At 53.9% G+C, this 14,954-nt stretch overlaps 1 protein-coding gene across 2 annotated transcripts in view; it reads right to left on the bottom strand.

Annotated features, from left to right (window-relative positions):
- RAB26 (RAB26, member RAS oncogene family) overlaps positions 1-14,954 on the bottom strand; it is a 33,511-nt gene that overhangs the window by 6,645 nt on the left and 11,912 nt on the right. The window lies entirely within an intron of this gene.

Below are 14,954 nucleotides of genomic sequence, written 5' to 3'. Positions count from 1 at the left end.
CATGGGGGACAGCCCTGTCCTAACCTGTGCCACAGGTGAGACAGGGAAGGTTTGTGCTCTGCAGGAGATCCACTCTCTGAGCTCAATTGCTCTTCAAAACCCTGGCTCCTACATGCTGGACTCATCCTGCAGCTCATTCCACAGGCTCTGTGCTGGCACAATACCATTCCAAACACCATTCCCAGGTGCCAATGCCACCTGCCAGGGACTGTGCCAGGAATCATGCCAGGCACTGTCAGGGACTGCAGAGGAAGGCAGAAGCTCTGTGTTTCACTATCAGCTCCAGCTTTTGGCACAAGGGGATGAGGACACTTGGTGTAATGGATGGTGACAAGGGACAAGGACACAATGAGCATCACATTAAAACCAGCACCAAACAGGTGACCTTCCCCATGGCCACCTGAGCACCTCCAGCTCAGACCAGTGTGTGGCTGTGTCCAAGGACATGGCCATGTCTCTGGTGTGGCCGTGCTCCAAGGTGACAGAACAAAGTGGGTGGCAGAGAGGGAGAACATGGCCCCAGCCCTGAGCTGGATCTTCCAGGCCAAAGCCACCTTGAAGCATCTGGTGATGCTGAAGCTCCAAAGGTGGCCCACATGCACTGACCTCCACTGCAGGAGTTAATTAACACGGAGCTGGCAGCAACAGGAGCCACACTAATTACGACTGACCTATATTTTAGGGAGGTAAATGCTTAGACCTAATTAAAGTCTGCACGGGGATCCAGGTGCTGCCGGACCAGCCTGGGGAAAAAATTGATTTTCTGAGTATTGTGTGTGAAACAGAGCAGGGTTCAAAGTGAGAAGCTGTAGAAGTGCTCCTGCAGGCAGGAGGTCCAGCCAGAGCAAGCCAGAGCATCACTCCTGCCTGCATCCCTGCCTGCATCCCAAAGAAGTTTGCCCAGTAAAGTTGCAGCAGGAGCTGGATGGGAAAGGGCAGGAGTTGCTGCCAGCAGCACACACCAGTGTGGTTCAGATGAACCAGATGCCCAGGTCTCCCCCATACCATGACTAAGTGACTTTCCAGCTTCTAGTTTTGGGACTTTTTTTAAGGAGATGCCTCAATTCCCTCCTGTCAGCCCTTCCAAGGCACAGCTGGGGGCTGAGCTCCTAATGAGCATCCAAAGACAAAAGACGCCGTGTGTCAATGCACTGAGACGTGAAATGTGCTGCCAGCCCTGCTGGCAAGGGGAGGGGCTGTGCTGCTCAGGGCTCCTTGCTCATTTCGCCCTGTTTGTTAGAACAGAGGTAACACTCCCAGCAAGCCTCCTGCCACAATTTGGAAAACCATCCCTGCACCTCAGCTCTGCTGCTGCCCTTCCCAATTTCACTTTTTGTGTCCTTTTTCCTGGGGCGGTGCAAACGTTATTGAAATCTGGTGTAGCAGGGGCCACAGAGGAATGCCTGCAGTGCCTGGGGTGGACAAACACAATGCTCCCAAGTTAAATATTCTTCAGGACATCAGATAAACAAAGTTGGAACCTTGCAGATGCAGGAAAAATTAAATTACTGACTGCAGATGGTCCTCAATTAAGAGCAGCATTATCACACACCGAGGCCCCGCTGGCTGCAGCCCTGGCACGATCCCACAGCCACGAGTGCCCAGGAGCAGCAGGAGGGAGGGAGGGGAAGGTGATGGAGCGAAACGTGCACAGACCATGCTCCCACACAGATCCAGCACTCTGCCCCCACAGCAGCTGCAGGATAGGCAAATGCCAGAGCCCGGATCACAGTGCCCAAAAATCCCACCAGGAGCAACTGGCACATCCCCAGGTGTCTAAGCCCACGCCACTGCAGCTGCAGCTGCAGCACTCCCCAGGAGCAGCATCATCGACCAGCCAGCCTCTCCGAGCTCTTACACACATGAACTCATTAATTAAAGCCTTTAAAGTTAAATTGGATACATGGATCAATTTGCTTCGCAATTAACTGGACAAATGGGAAGCTGCTCTCTGGCACCATTCAGGATCCAACCAGGGGACCCCCACCCTGGCTCCTGTGACTGGTGTTGCCCAGGACAGCCCACCCAAGCAACCCCTGCACAGGGGGGTTCCACCATGGAAAAGAAGCCCCTCAAATGTCATTATTGGGCCTTGGAGGCATCTCCTGTAGCTGAGGGGAGAAAAATTCCTGTCAAAACATGGATAAATAACATTAGTGACTACAGATCAAAGCGGGCGCAGGCGCTGGGGCAGCACAGAGTTAATTAGTGCCAGTAATGAGCTGTGGGACTGACAGTGCAGCCACCCAGAAATGTCATTAGGTTGTGGTGTCAGCGGGCCAGGCCACCCGGGAGCAAGGGACTGATTGGGTTATCCTTTATTTCAGGAAGCCAAGGGACACCCAGCAGTGCAGGACTGGTGAAGGGATGCTGGAGCACCCCAGCCCCGTGCCAAGGCCAAACCAGGAGCCAAATTCCCACCTGGCAAAGCCCAGAGAGCCCCTGAGAGCACAAACACTCCTGTGCCAGGAGGAAATGGGATGAGTTGTGATATAGCAGACACACAAATAACCACCACCTCCAACGGCGGCTGCAAAAATAGATCAAGGATCGATATGGAAATCTGCCCAAAACAGCAGGACACTGCATTAAATTTGCTCGTTAAAACCCTGAGGTTTTTTCCCAGACATGCGCAGCCAGGAGCTGCTCCTGGTGGCTCAGCATCTCTCCAGGCACAGCACCTGGCTCAGGGACATCCCAGCCGAGGCCAGGATCCAGGAGCAGCCCCACTTTGCCCTCTCAGTCCCTCCAAATCCAAGCAGTGCTTGACCCTGCTCCAGCCGTGCTGTGTGGGGCTGGGGGATGTCCCAGGCACTGAAGATCACATTCAGTGCTCCTCTTCCTCCTCCTCAGCTGTGCCATCACCAGAGATACTTGTGAGCAGCCCAGGGGAGATCCAGGTGGCCAAAACACTCTAGCAGGTTCCCTTGCCTTTCCTATAAATCTTCCCTTCAGAGAAAAATCCCAACCAGGGCAGGTGATGAATTCCTCAGCAGCTCTGTGCATTTGCACTGTGCAGCTAAAAATAGAAACTTCTGCCTTGGGATGTTTTCCTCCCCAGGCCTTGCACGCTCCTGCCTGCAGCCGCTCCAGCACCGGTGCCAAGATCCTTTCAGAGCCCACAACGTGCTCTGGCTGCTCAGCTCCTGCTCAGTTCCTTGGCAGGTCCCAGGAAATGCAGATTAACACCACAGCACCTCACAGCACACAGTGCTTCCAGCCTGCTCTGGTGCCAGAGCCACCCCACAGCCCTTGCAGGGGTCACCCCACCCTGTCCCCTCTGCCATGGCTGGCCCTACAGAGATGTCCCCTGGTCTCCAGCTGGGCACAGCCCCTTCCCCACAGCACCCAGCAGTTGCCCCAGGGATGTCAGCAGCACCAGCCTTTGTCCAGAGCCCTGTTCACTACATGAAATCCCAATTAACATCTCCCTGGCTGCCAGCCCTGCCGAGATAAGAGTCCAGGCTCTTGTTCGAGCAAACACACTGAAGAATTAAGTGACTTATCATCTTCTAGTCACATCAGTCTGCAAATAAAAGCGCTTTCTGGCAAGAGGAGAATCCTGTCTTAGGGACAGATTAGAGGTAAGAGGATCTGCTTAGGATCATACATTTTAAATTCAACCCTGCTCTGCTTCTCGGCATCGCCTGCAGCATTCACAGTCCTGGGTGCGGATCTGCTCCCTCCCAGCCTGGCTGCTCCATGAAACCAGCAGAGTCCTGGGATGATCCCTGGAAGGTTCCTTGAGGGAGGCACAGGCAGATGAGACTCGATGCTCTCCAGCCCAGCAGGGCTGCTCCAGCTCATCCCAGCCAGAGGGAGACGGGGCCGTGCGAGGCTTTGAGGTGTCCCCACAGTGTGGGGGTGAGCCTGAGCCCCAATCCCACAGGCAGACAGGGAAACCCACCCTCAGAATTCCTCAGGGTTGGATCTGCTACAACCACCCTGGAGACCAGAGGCACCAGAAAGCAACAGCCAGCAGGAAAGCTGCAGCCCATCCCTGCAGCTCCAACACACAGGATGGGATCCTCCCCACCCAGGGATGGTCTGCACAGCTCCCCCACCACCCTGGGCTGCATTACTCACCCCTTCCATCTCTTTTCCCCCTACTTTATAAAAGAAGGGATATTTTTAAAAATATCCCTGCTTATTTCTAAACCAGGAAGCCTTGGAAACAAAGAGGGCAGAGATGGCTCACACAGATCTGTGCCAATACTGGGAATAAGGAATGTGGTGCTCAACATATTTATCTTCATTTTCCTCATCAAGGCCGTGCCACGCTGCAAAGCTGAACTGGGATCTCCACGGAGCATTTATTGCTTTATCATTTCTCATCTGAAGCAAACACGGCCCTGTCAGTGCCACAGAGATGAAAAATGGCTCATCAGGTCCACTTAGACAGGGAATCATTTATCTGGGGACAAATAAAGCCTAGCAGCACTTGTCTGACCTTAAAGATCTTTTCCATCCTAAACAATTCTAGGATTTGCTTCTGTGACTGCAGCTAGTCCTGACTGAAAACTTGCCTGAAGTTTCTGAGAAGACTTTACAATCCAATTTAAAAAAAAAAAAATAGGGCTGAACATCCAGCAGCAAACATTCTGTCAGCACCCAGCAGTAACACAGCAGCGTCTGCAGACAACACTGCAAACAGCATTATTAAATAGCACTTCTCATCCCTAAAGAAAATGAAATCCCCAAAGACCTGACAAAGGAATCTGTAGCTTTTTATCCCAAACACTCCCATCCTTCACCCACATCCAAGGCAGGCAGACAGCTCCCAAAAACTGCTGTTCAGCAAACCTGAGCCCAGGTTCTTCGAAGGATTCAAGGAAAGGAGAGTGACTGAATAGCTCTAATGAGATTTTCTGATGGCTGTACGAGTCCAGCCAGCCTCCAGGACTGGCACCATCAGGTCCCAGTGCTGCCTAGTACCACAGCCCATCTCTGCATGGGCTGAAACACAGGGCAGGACCCTCTTCAGACCCTGCTCCCCAAAATCCAGCACAGCTTTCTGAGGTTTCACCTTCTCCTCACTAACCACAGTGGTTCCACTTTGCCACGGGTGGCAATGCCACCATGGTCCTGCCTGGCCATCTGCCCCTTGTGCAAGAACAATCCTGAAATCCCCCTGGGACAGAGCTGGGGACACAGGGGCTGAGCTCCCTGCCCCATCACTCCTCTGCCAGTGCTGGGGTGGCCACTCAGGTGCACCCACAGATGGCACAGGGCAGAAGCCACAGCACAGGAACGTTCCCAGCACAGGGCTCTGCCAGCACAGGCACCGTGCACCCAAAGCTTTGATCTTTGCAAAGCTTTTCCTTCTCCCTGGCAGCAGTCCCAGCTCTCCCATTTTCTGCTCTACTAGAGCAGGCTCTTCCCCAGGTTTGGGCACCACTGAAAGCCCCAGGAAATGCAGAGGTGCTGAGGAACTGCAGCACGCAGTCACTGGCACGTCCACACCAAAACTACCCCATCAGTCAAACCAGTTTGGCCAACCCAACTCCACCATTTGTTCTCCCCATACAGGGCTCTGGAGCAGAGCTGCAAGCCAGGAATGTGCTGGGAAATCACCCCAGGGAGGCTAAACACCCCAAATCCTTCACTGTGGGTGCTGGAGGTCTGGGAAGCAGTGCAGCTCCTGGGAAGCTGTTCCACGACATTGCCAACCCTTTTGCAAAGAAAACTGAACCAAAACCCACACATCATCTCTTTTTTTTTTTTTTTTTTTTTTTTTTTTTTTTTTTTTTTTTTTTGTTGCACGTTTGAGAAGCCCAGCCTCAGCCAAGAAGTCCAGCTGGAGCAGCCAGGTCCCCAGGAGAGGATTCCCACCTCTGCACTGGGCAGTGGGGCTGATCCCTGGAGACTGAAGCCTCCCAGAGCTGCTCTGCTCCTGCTGCTCTCCCCCAGCTGTCGGGAACAATCTGACCTCACGTGTGTATTATTCAGGAGGGAAAAACACATCACATCTGCCAGGCATTAACGCTTGCTTGGGAACAAAGTTATTTTCGGCATTGTTGAGCACTTCTCCCCTTAATTCATGCACATTGATAAGTGCAGCTCATGAATGGGTTGAAAGAAGTTTGGGCTGAGCCACAAAGCCACTTGCTGAGCCCCAGCCTTGCCAGAGGCCACCTGGATGTGTCACCCTGATGCAAAAGGGTCCGGGAGCAGCCCCACAGAGCAGGACCCCCTCTCCAAGCTCAGCTCCTCGGCTGAACAGGGGGCAGGGGGGCACCACAGGACACATGGCACACAGGGCTCACATCCCCACCAGCCTGGCACAGCTGCCAGCCCTTCACCAGGGCTGTGGGGGCTGCCCAGCACCGCTGCCAAATCTGGGCTCAGATCTAAAAATCAGCACCAGGAGCAGCAACAATCCCCCAGCTCTTCCTCTGAGGAAAACGGAACCATGCAGAGCCCGGGGTCACAGCTCAGCTGCTTCCCCACAGCTCCCAGAGCTGAGTGTGCTCAACACCAGGGAAAAAAGATGAAGCAATGAAAGCCTGAACATCTGCATGAGCTGCAGGAAGGGCTCCCTGTGCTCCCAAGAAAGGGTCTGGACTGACCCTGCACTGCCCAGGACACTGTGGATGGATGCTCATCCAGGGACTGTTCCCTCCAAGGGTCTCCACTTCGACTCCCCACCACTGAGGATGGGCTGAATTATTCATCCACACATGCAGCTGTGTTTTTCTTAATCATCAGCTCCAAGGAAGCAGCAAGGCACAGAGGCACTGATGGGACCACCTGCTGCTGAGTGGCACGAGAGGCAAATCCAACAATTTCTACCAAATTCAGCATCCAAAACTGGGCAAGGTCCTCACCAGTGGGGTCTACACTCCTCAGACAGGCTGAGTCTGCCCAGGTGCTTTCAGCAGCCTCCTGCACTTGGCTTTGGGGGGAAAAAGATTGGGAGCAGGGATCTTTAACAGGGATCATGAACGGGGAGTTGTTCCAAGGTTGGGAACAGGACCCACAGCCAGCTCTCTCTGGGGGGACGTGCCATGCTCTGGGGCCAGTCCAGCTGGGTCCTTTGAGGAGGAGCAGCAGCCCTGGCGTGGGGCAGGACCCCAGCTCCTCCCCAGCCTGGCACACATCACACACAGGGCTTGTGGCCACGGTGCAGAGGCTCTTCCCCAGTAACTGCGTTAATGCCACAGAGCCTTCGCTGGGATCGTTGCCGTGGTGATGCTGCGCAGGCAAAGCTGGAAAAGCCAAAGCCTCCATTTCCCCAGTGTGTCACTGAGCCTGGGAACATCCAGGCTTGGCAGGCTGGAGCAAAAAGTCCAGAGACACAGGCAGATGGCACAGGGTGAGGGGATGCTATGGCTTTGTGGCATCTGACCCAGGGAGCTCCAACCACTCCCCTCCTTTCCATAAGTTACACAGAAAAAACCCACAGAAAATGGAACAAAACCTGTACAGGTGCTCACACCAGACCCAGACACATCCTCAGAGGCGTGCCAATGGCTCTGTGGCCCCTAGAAGATGATCCTTCCTGCCTGCTGACCTCCTGTGGGTAGAACTGACTCAGCCACGCCACATCAACATCTTCCTCAGGCTCAGGAGCATCACTGGGACCCCCAAAACACCCATTAAACTCCTCCTCACACTGGGACAACCACAGCCCAGGGCAATGGACATCACCCTCTAAAGCTGAAGCTCCCAACTCACATTAGTTATGATCAGGGAAAAACACTTTTTCCCAGTGGAGGCATAAAGATGAATTATTTGCTGTTGCTTCCGAGAGATTCACCAGTGCCTCAGGGCAATGACTCTGTGCTGAGCCAGGATTAAAAATACTGTATATCCCTGGTAGATAAACAAAGCTGTGTGAGCCCCAGGGCTCTGCTGGGCTCCCGAGCCAGGGCAGCTCCAGCACCCTGGGATGGAGCCAGAAGCCATACAGGCTCTGCCCATGGTGCCAACAACAAATATTTTGCTTCCAGAGGCTCTGCAGGTAAAGCCCTCAATCTCTCAATCCCCCATTGCCATAGGAACAGTGTGTGCCCCTTCACCATCCAAGGACAGAGACACACCACATTGCAGCTCTCTCCACCCCAAACACAGCTCTGATCTGCCTGGATGGGGGTGGTTTTTTCCATTTTTTTCCCATTTTTTCCCCAAGGAGCATGAGCTGCTGGTGCTTGCTGTTCCAGGCTTTGGCACATTTGATTACTGCCCTGCCTTTGGCCACGGTGATGCTCAGTGCCACCATCACAGGGTCCAGCAGAGTCCCATGGATGGGACTGACCCCGTGGCTCAGGCTCTTTGGGGAAAGAGGAAAAGGGAAAGGAATTTTCCAGGGAAGAACAACACACAGAAAGCAGCTGGTGAGCTCAGCCAGAGTCATCTCCTGCCACTGCAGCACTGCCAAACCCAGGACTGCACCTCACCCTTCCCCACAGAGATCAACATCCACCCCAGGAATAACCCCAAGCCTGCTGGGAGCAATAATTAATTAACAAAACAAGGCAGTGGCTCAGCAGAGAGGCAGCAAGGGCTCAAGGGACCACAGGAGCTCAGCAGGGCAGGGCCATGGGGCAGGGATGCCCCAGGTGCCCATCCTGGGGACAGTGGGGGGTTAGAGACACCCCAAAACCCACCTGTCCCCCTTTCCTGGGCGCCCTCCCTCTGCTTTCAAAGAACAACCCAGTTCTGCACAGCTGAGTTCAATATTTTATCACAAATAAAAGATGAAAGTGAAATTAAGCCAAATGTATTCCATTAAATATTGAAACCATTTAGACTTACTCTGGCCCCATTTAAATGTTTTACTGACTATAAAACACTCCCTCACAGGTCCTGGCACTGGGAGCAGATCCAGCCCGGCTCAGATCCATGGCAGTGGATGCTCCAGTGCCCAAATTGGCCTCTCCAGAGCCAATTTCCCACCTGGCAGCAGCCAGAGAGAGCCAACACAGCACAGCCGTGTGCCCACAGCCTTCCCAGCCTCAGCTTCTGCTGACCCTGCTCCTTCCCAGGGATGCTGCCAAGCTGGGGCAGGGATCCTACCCACACCCTGTGGATTGGTAAGAATTGATTTCCCAGCTGAGTTTCCTATGGTTCCCATCCTCTGTAGGGGTTTTGGGCTCCCACACAGCTCTGACCAGGAGGATACAGAGGTAGGTTATCCTGGGCACCTTTACAACCTCCCTTCTTTCACCAGCAGCTCCCAAATTTGTGCTTTCCTTGCCTGTGTCCTGGCACTGCAGCTCCTGAGCAGCCCAGGTGTCCTGCTCTCCCCCTGAGCTAATTAAACCCATTATTCCAACCACCCAGCTATCAACAGGCACCAGGAGGCCACCAAGCCCCAGCAGGGCTGCAGGAGCCTGGAGACACTGCTGCCCTCCAGAAGCATCTCACAAGCCCCACATCCCCAGCACTGTCATGTCAGCTGGAATGGACACAAAATCCCACGTCCAAACTATTCTGGGTGGTATTTCTGACACCAAGGAGGTAGAGAAGGCACCTTTCCACCATCCTGCAGAGAGGATTAGCTGGTAAAGAGTTTTCTTAACCAGGATCTGAGGCTGGCTGTCACTCCAGCTGCTCAAGCACTTTGCTTTGAAGACATTCATCTTCTTCCTGTGCCTTCCCCAAGGCAGGATTGGAGTCCCTTGTCCACTGGGATCACCGCCTGCACACGGGGGTTTGCATCTTCCTGCAGTGCTGCACAACTGGGGGTTATTATTTCCCAAAAGCAGGAGGCAAAGGAGGAGGAATAAAGCCGGGAGCTGCGGGGAGCGGGCGCAGCCGCCACGGGCACCGCTCGCAGCATCTCTTGGCAACTGAGCCCTGCATGCAAATGACAGGCACCACTGCAAAGCTGAGAGTGTCCCTCTGCAAGGGAGGGAGCAGCCATGGCAAGGAAAGCAGGGCTTCCCATGGAAAATGGGTGTTTACTGCCCTGAGAGCCCGTCCTGGGAGCGGGGAACAGGCACCAGCAGCTGCAGAGGAGCTGAGTCCTCAGAGGCACAGGGGTGCAATCCCAGCACTGGGCAGTGCTGCCCTCCCTGGGCAAGGCTGCCAGGATCTGCCTCCCCGTGCTGGATTTGGGCACAGCTGGCCCCTACAGCACCAGTGACTGCATCGTGTGCACACCCTGGAGTCAGGCAGAAGGGGTGGGAACATCACAGGAATCATCAGAGACTCCTGGAATGGTTTGGGTTGGAAGGGACCTCAAAGACCAGCCAGATCCAACCCCCAGCAGAGGCAGGGACACCTTCCACCAGACCAGGTTGCTCCAGATCCCACAAGGACAATCCAATTTGCCCTTGAACACTTGCAGGGATGGAAATCTGCTCTGGGCAAATTGAACCCAGCTCTTCACACAGTGAGGCATGCAAAAATATGAAATCAGCTACTGACTGCTATTAAAATTCATCCAGCAATGGGAGCTGCAGAATAAACTCATTTTCAGACAAAGAGCTGCTGGAAACACACAGAAACACTAAATGGTTTGGGTTGGAAGGGAGCTCAAAGGTCACCCAGCTCCAAGCATTTGCCATGGGCACACTCAAGGTGGGAGCACAGACATTCCCTGCCCACTCCTGTCCCACCTTCCCCATCCTGGCTGCACCTCTGTTGCCACTGAAATGGATCCATGAAAGGGAATTTGGTCCAAGCAACGTGGCAGCACCAAGATGTTTTTCCCAGGAAAAAGCCACTTCCCTGCAGAGCTCCAGCCCTGTGGACCAACCTAAATCCACCCCCCTGCAGCAAACCCCATCCTGACCCCACTCAGCAAAGGAGAGACTAAACACTCTGCCCAGTGCCTGAGTTCCTTCCCTCCAACATCCAGGGCTAATTTTACACAGAAAGATGCTGAAATTAATTTATTTCCATTTCTTTCTTCTGGCCTTAGCAGCTCCCCTCCCACTTTTTCCAGATTGATCCATCAGAAAATGAGCCCTGCTAATGCTCTGTGCCAACTGCTGAGATAAAAGCCAGCCCTTGGCTTCCAGGTTGCTCCAGCCCTTCCAAGGGAGGCACCAGGCAAAGGCTGTGAGGGCAGGGATGTGATGGGATGAGGGTGGGATGTGGGTGGGATGTGGGCACCTGCTGGGGAGCAGAGCATCGCCCCAGGGGCAGGGATGTGGGGACCAGCAGATGCTCAGGGCATCCACAGCCCTCTCCCAGCACATGCACACCCAGCAGCAGCCTGGGTGGATCCAAGCTGTAGTCACTGCTCCTCTGCACACCCTGCAGGGCTGGAGCAAAGGCTCCCATTCTCCTGCAAAGCTCAGCTCGCTGCAGGAGCTGGGGGCAGCCCATGGAAAGCACAAACACGATAAAAAATAAGCAGAGATGCAACGAATCTCCCATGTAGAAAAAGCACATTATACTGCAGATTCCACCCCTGAGCAGCACAGGGCTGGGTGTAATCAGGAGTCCTTAGAGCTCAGGGCCACCGGTGGCAGGTTTTATTTACAGCACGTCCCAGATAAACCACAGCACAGCCAAGGCTGGAGCAGAGACGGAGCCTCCCGAGGGGCTGGGGAGCAGCTGAGCCCCCTCACAGCGCTGTGAACCTGTGGACATCAAAGCTGAGCCTTCAAAGGAAATCTCCCCTGTGCCCACTGCCTCCCTGGAAGCCTGGAGCTGTGCCCAGGCACCGGGGCTGGCTCCCTCCTGCTCCTCCTCACAGCAGCACCTGAGCTCCAGGACGATGCTGCTTTGCTCTGTCCTTGGGGCAGCAACGGAGGAGTGGCACCCCTGGGAGAATACCAAGAGGAGCCACCCTGCTCTGAACTGCACCAGAAAGTTCCATCCCCCTGATTAACACAGGAACCATCAGCCCTGCTAATGCAAAGAAGCTCATTAGCACCTCTCTTCCCAGGGAGAAAAGGCTCATCCTTAATTTTTTTTTCCCTTTTATGTTCTTCTCCTTTCAGGTCCAATTAGTACAAAGTTCTTCCCTTGCCCAACCCTATAAAGCTCGGGGCTGAGGACCCGGGTGTCACTGGGGACAGGGACACTGAGGGTTCACTGTGGCCCTTTGGTTTCTCTGCTTTGGTGAGATCTCCCTCCCATCACTCTGTCATGACAGGACACAAGTCCCTCTGGTTGAGCAGCTTCAATTTCTGTTGAGGTTTCTGCAGCGTTGCCAAAATTACAAGAGGCAGCTCCTTCCGTGGCACTGAGAAAATCGGGATTCACACCCCTGAGCACCAAACCTGCTCTTTTCCAGGAGCCCCTTCTCCCTGGAAGCCGAACACATGAAGTCAGGAAAGCACATACAGCATGCCCAGAGAGCTGCCCTGCCCTCACCAGTGGGGATTTGTGGGGAGGGACCCCCCAAGCAGAGGCATCTGCCAGGATTCCCCAGACAAGACCCTGTGCCATGGCTCAGCACAGCTCAGGGAGGGCAATAATTAAGCCCCTCATTATCTGGCAATGAAACCTTGAAGGTGACAGCTGTGATCAGATGCTGAAGGCAGAGAGGGGTTTGTCCCCCAGCCTGGGGGGAAGCAGCTCAGGAGCTCACACAGAGTTTTCTGTCTGGGAGCAGGACCCTCACCCAGGGCTCTGCCTCGATGGCACAGTGGGGGCTCCCCAAACCCACAGCTCAGGGACACCCTGGCCCTGTCCCAGCTGAACTGGGAATTATCCCCAGGAGCTAAAGATGCTCCCCCGGCAAACCAAATTTTTCCAGGACAACACTGAGGACTCAGCACCTCCAAAGCTGGAAGACAACAGGTGCCATTTTGATGCCTTTTTTTAATATTACCATCATCTTTATTTCCCCAGCATCAATGGTTTGTTTTCCAAACACATTCAGACCAACATCCTTCTTTGTTTAAGAGATGATAATAAACAAACACATCGTGGGAGGTTCTCCCTTACATAAAACAGTAGGAGGGAACAAACCTCAGGGGCCATTAGGAATAGTAATGCCAGATTAATTTTAAATGGATTTCTATTCATTTACATTCACTCCAGCCTATGTGATCCATTAGCCATAGCTTTGGGTGCATCTAATGGTTTGACATCCTTGAAAATGAGCAATGGATCCTGGAGCCCACTGGGAGCAGTGGATGGGGAGAGGAGGAAGCTGGGCTAGCACGGGGGCTGCCCCAAGCAGCTCCAGCCTGTTCCAGAGCACTTGCAGGGACCAGATTGCATCAGGAAGAGAGGAGATGGTCCCCAGAACAGTGCCAGGAGCTGGGCAGCTCTGTCCCCTGGTTTCCTGAGCCAGCATGGGCCCCAGGGACCCGGCAGGTCCCACACAAGGTCGTGCGTGCACAGCAGTGCAGCTGCCACACGCGCTGCCCTTGGGGAGCTCCCTGCAGGCTCTGCTGCCAGCAGGGCTCAGGGCCTGGCACAACCCTGCCAAAACCCCACAGAACCCCTCAAAACAAACCAAACAAACCAAACAAACCCCCTGTGCTCGCCCAGCACCTCTCACAGCAAACCCCAGAGACACCTTCCCACCGCTGCCACCTTGCCAACAGCCTGCAGCCAGCAAACCCCCTGCCAGACTCCAGGGCTGTGGAGAGAAGGAGCTGTGATACGACAGCTCCGTGATTAAAAAGTCACAAATTAGAACCAGCAGAAGCCTCCAGTGTTGGCACCCCAGAGCATCATCTGCCCACGGCGAGAGGGATGATTACCAAACAGGATTAGCCTGGTGGGAACGGAGAGGCACATCAAAAAACTATTTCCACGTCCCCCCAAAATTATGAATGCTTTACAAGGATGATAATAATGAGTTTTAGGGCATACACATGATCTCCCCCACTGTATAATCTGCCCATTTCACAGACATGTAGCTCTAGCAGCTCTATTAGAGAAGTAAATTAACCCTAATTTGATTGCTTCTCAGTAGCAGTCATTTCAGCACTCTAATCAATAAGTCACAGGGTTTTATGGCTGCCCTCTGTATCAATCACTGCAATCAGTAATAAAACGCTTTTATGTGAAGAACACCTGAAACACTCTGTAATTACCTTTGTATAAAATTACAGACCTCAATTTACCCATTTCACCTGCAGCAGTCCCCAGCCTTGCTAGGCATGGAATATCCCTTGCTTCCTTAGGGCTCTCTGAGCTGCCCTTCACCCCTCCCCAATGTCACTGCACCAGCAAGTTATTAATCACACCCCAGACAAGCAGCAGGTTACAAGAGACACTCATCTCCCAGAAATCCTCCAAGAAAAGTGAAGATCTGAGATCCTGCTGAGAAAAGAGTGTTGGGAAGATGCCATGCTGGTGTGGAATCACCAGCAGCTCTTCACAGCACCCACCACAACACCCAAACAGAGTCAAATCATCACACAGAGATGACACAGCCAGTGCCCTGGGAGCAGGACAGGGACACAGCAGAGCCCAGACATCCTGGGAGGTGACAGGCTCACACTTTGGAGGGAGCAGGTGGCAGGAGGACAGGGAGCAGCTGATCCCAGTGCCAGAGAGCCGAGACAGACTTGGCTGCTGCTTTGGTGGCAAAAAGCTGCCCCATGCCCTGCACAGATGCTGTACAGGCTCCTCGGTGCCACCTCTGTAAAGTCACCATTCCTGTTGCTCTGCTGTCCCACTCCATCCATGGCTGGGGATCCCCTTTGCCAGGGCCTGATGAACCACAGAGACCCCAGGCAGCCCCTCCAGCAAGGGACTGACAGAGAAACACAGCCAAGAAAAGGTTACAAGGGCCTCAGCTGGTACTCAGATGTTCCTGCCTGGCACAGGATGCTCTGGGCACGCTGGGGCACTGCAGGGCAGGAGTGATGCCCTTTCTTCCCCCCAGTCCAGCTGTTATTCCCTGTGTGCAGCAGATTCCCACTGCCCTCACTGGAGCTGCACAGCTCCAGCTGCTGACCCCATGACTCTCCTGGCATTGGGATGCTCAGTTCCTCCCAGCCAAACTGAGACCTCAGAGATCCCTCAGCACAACATCCCCACATCAGCACCCCAAAGCTGTGCTCAGGACATTCTTCGAGGGCATTCTA

This window comes from Erithacus rubecula (genome assembly GCF_903797595.1).
Source record: "Erithacus rubecula genome assembly, chromosome: 17".
NCBI lineage: Eukaryota > Metazoa > Chordata > Aves > Passeriformes > Muscicapidae > Erithacus > Erithacus rubecula.
The sequence above is the reverse complement of the archived record's forward strand: the minus strand, read 5'-3'. Positions and strand labels throughout refer to the sequence as shown.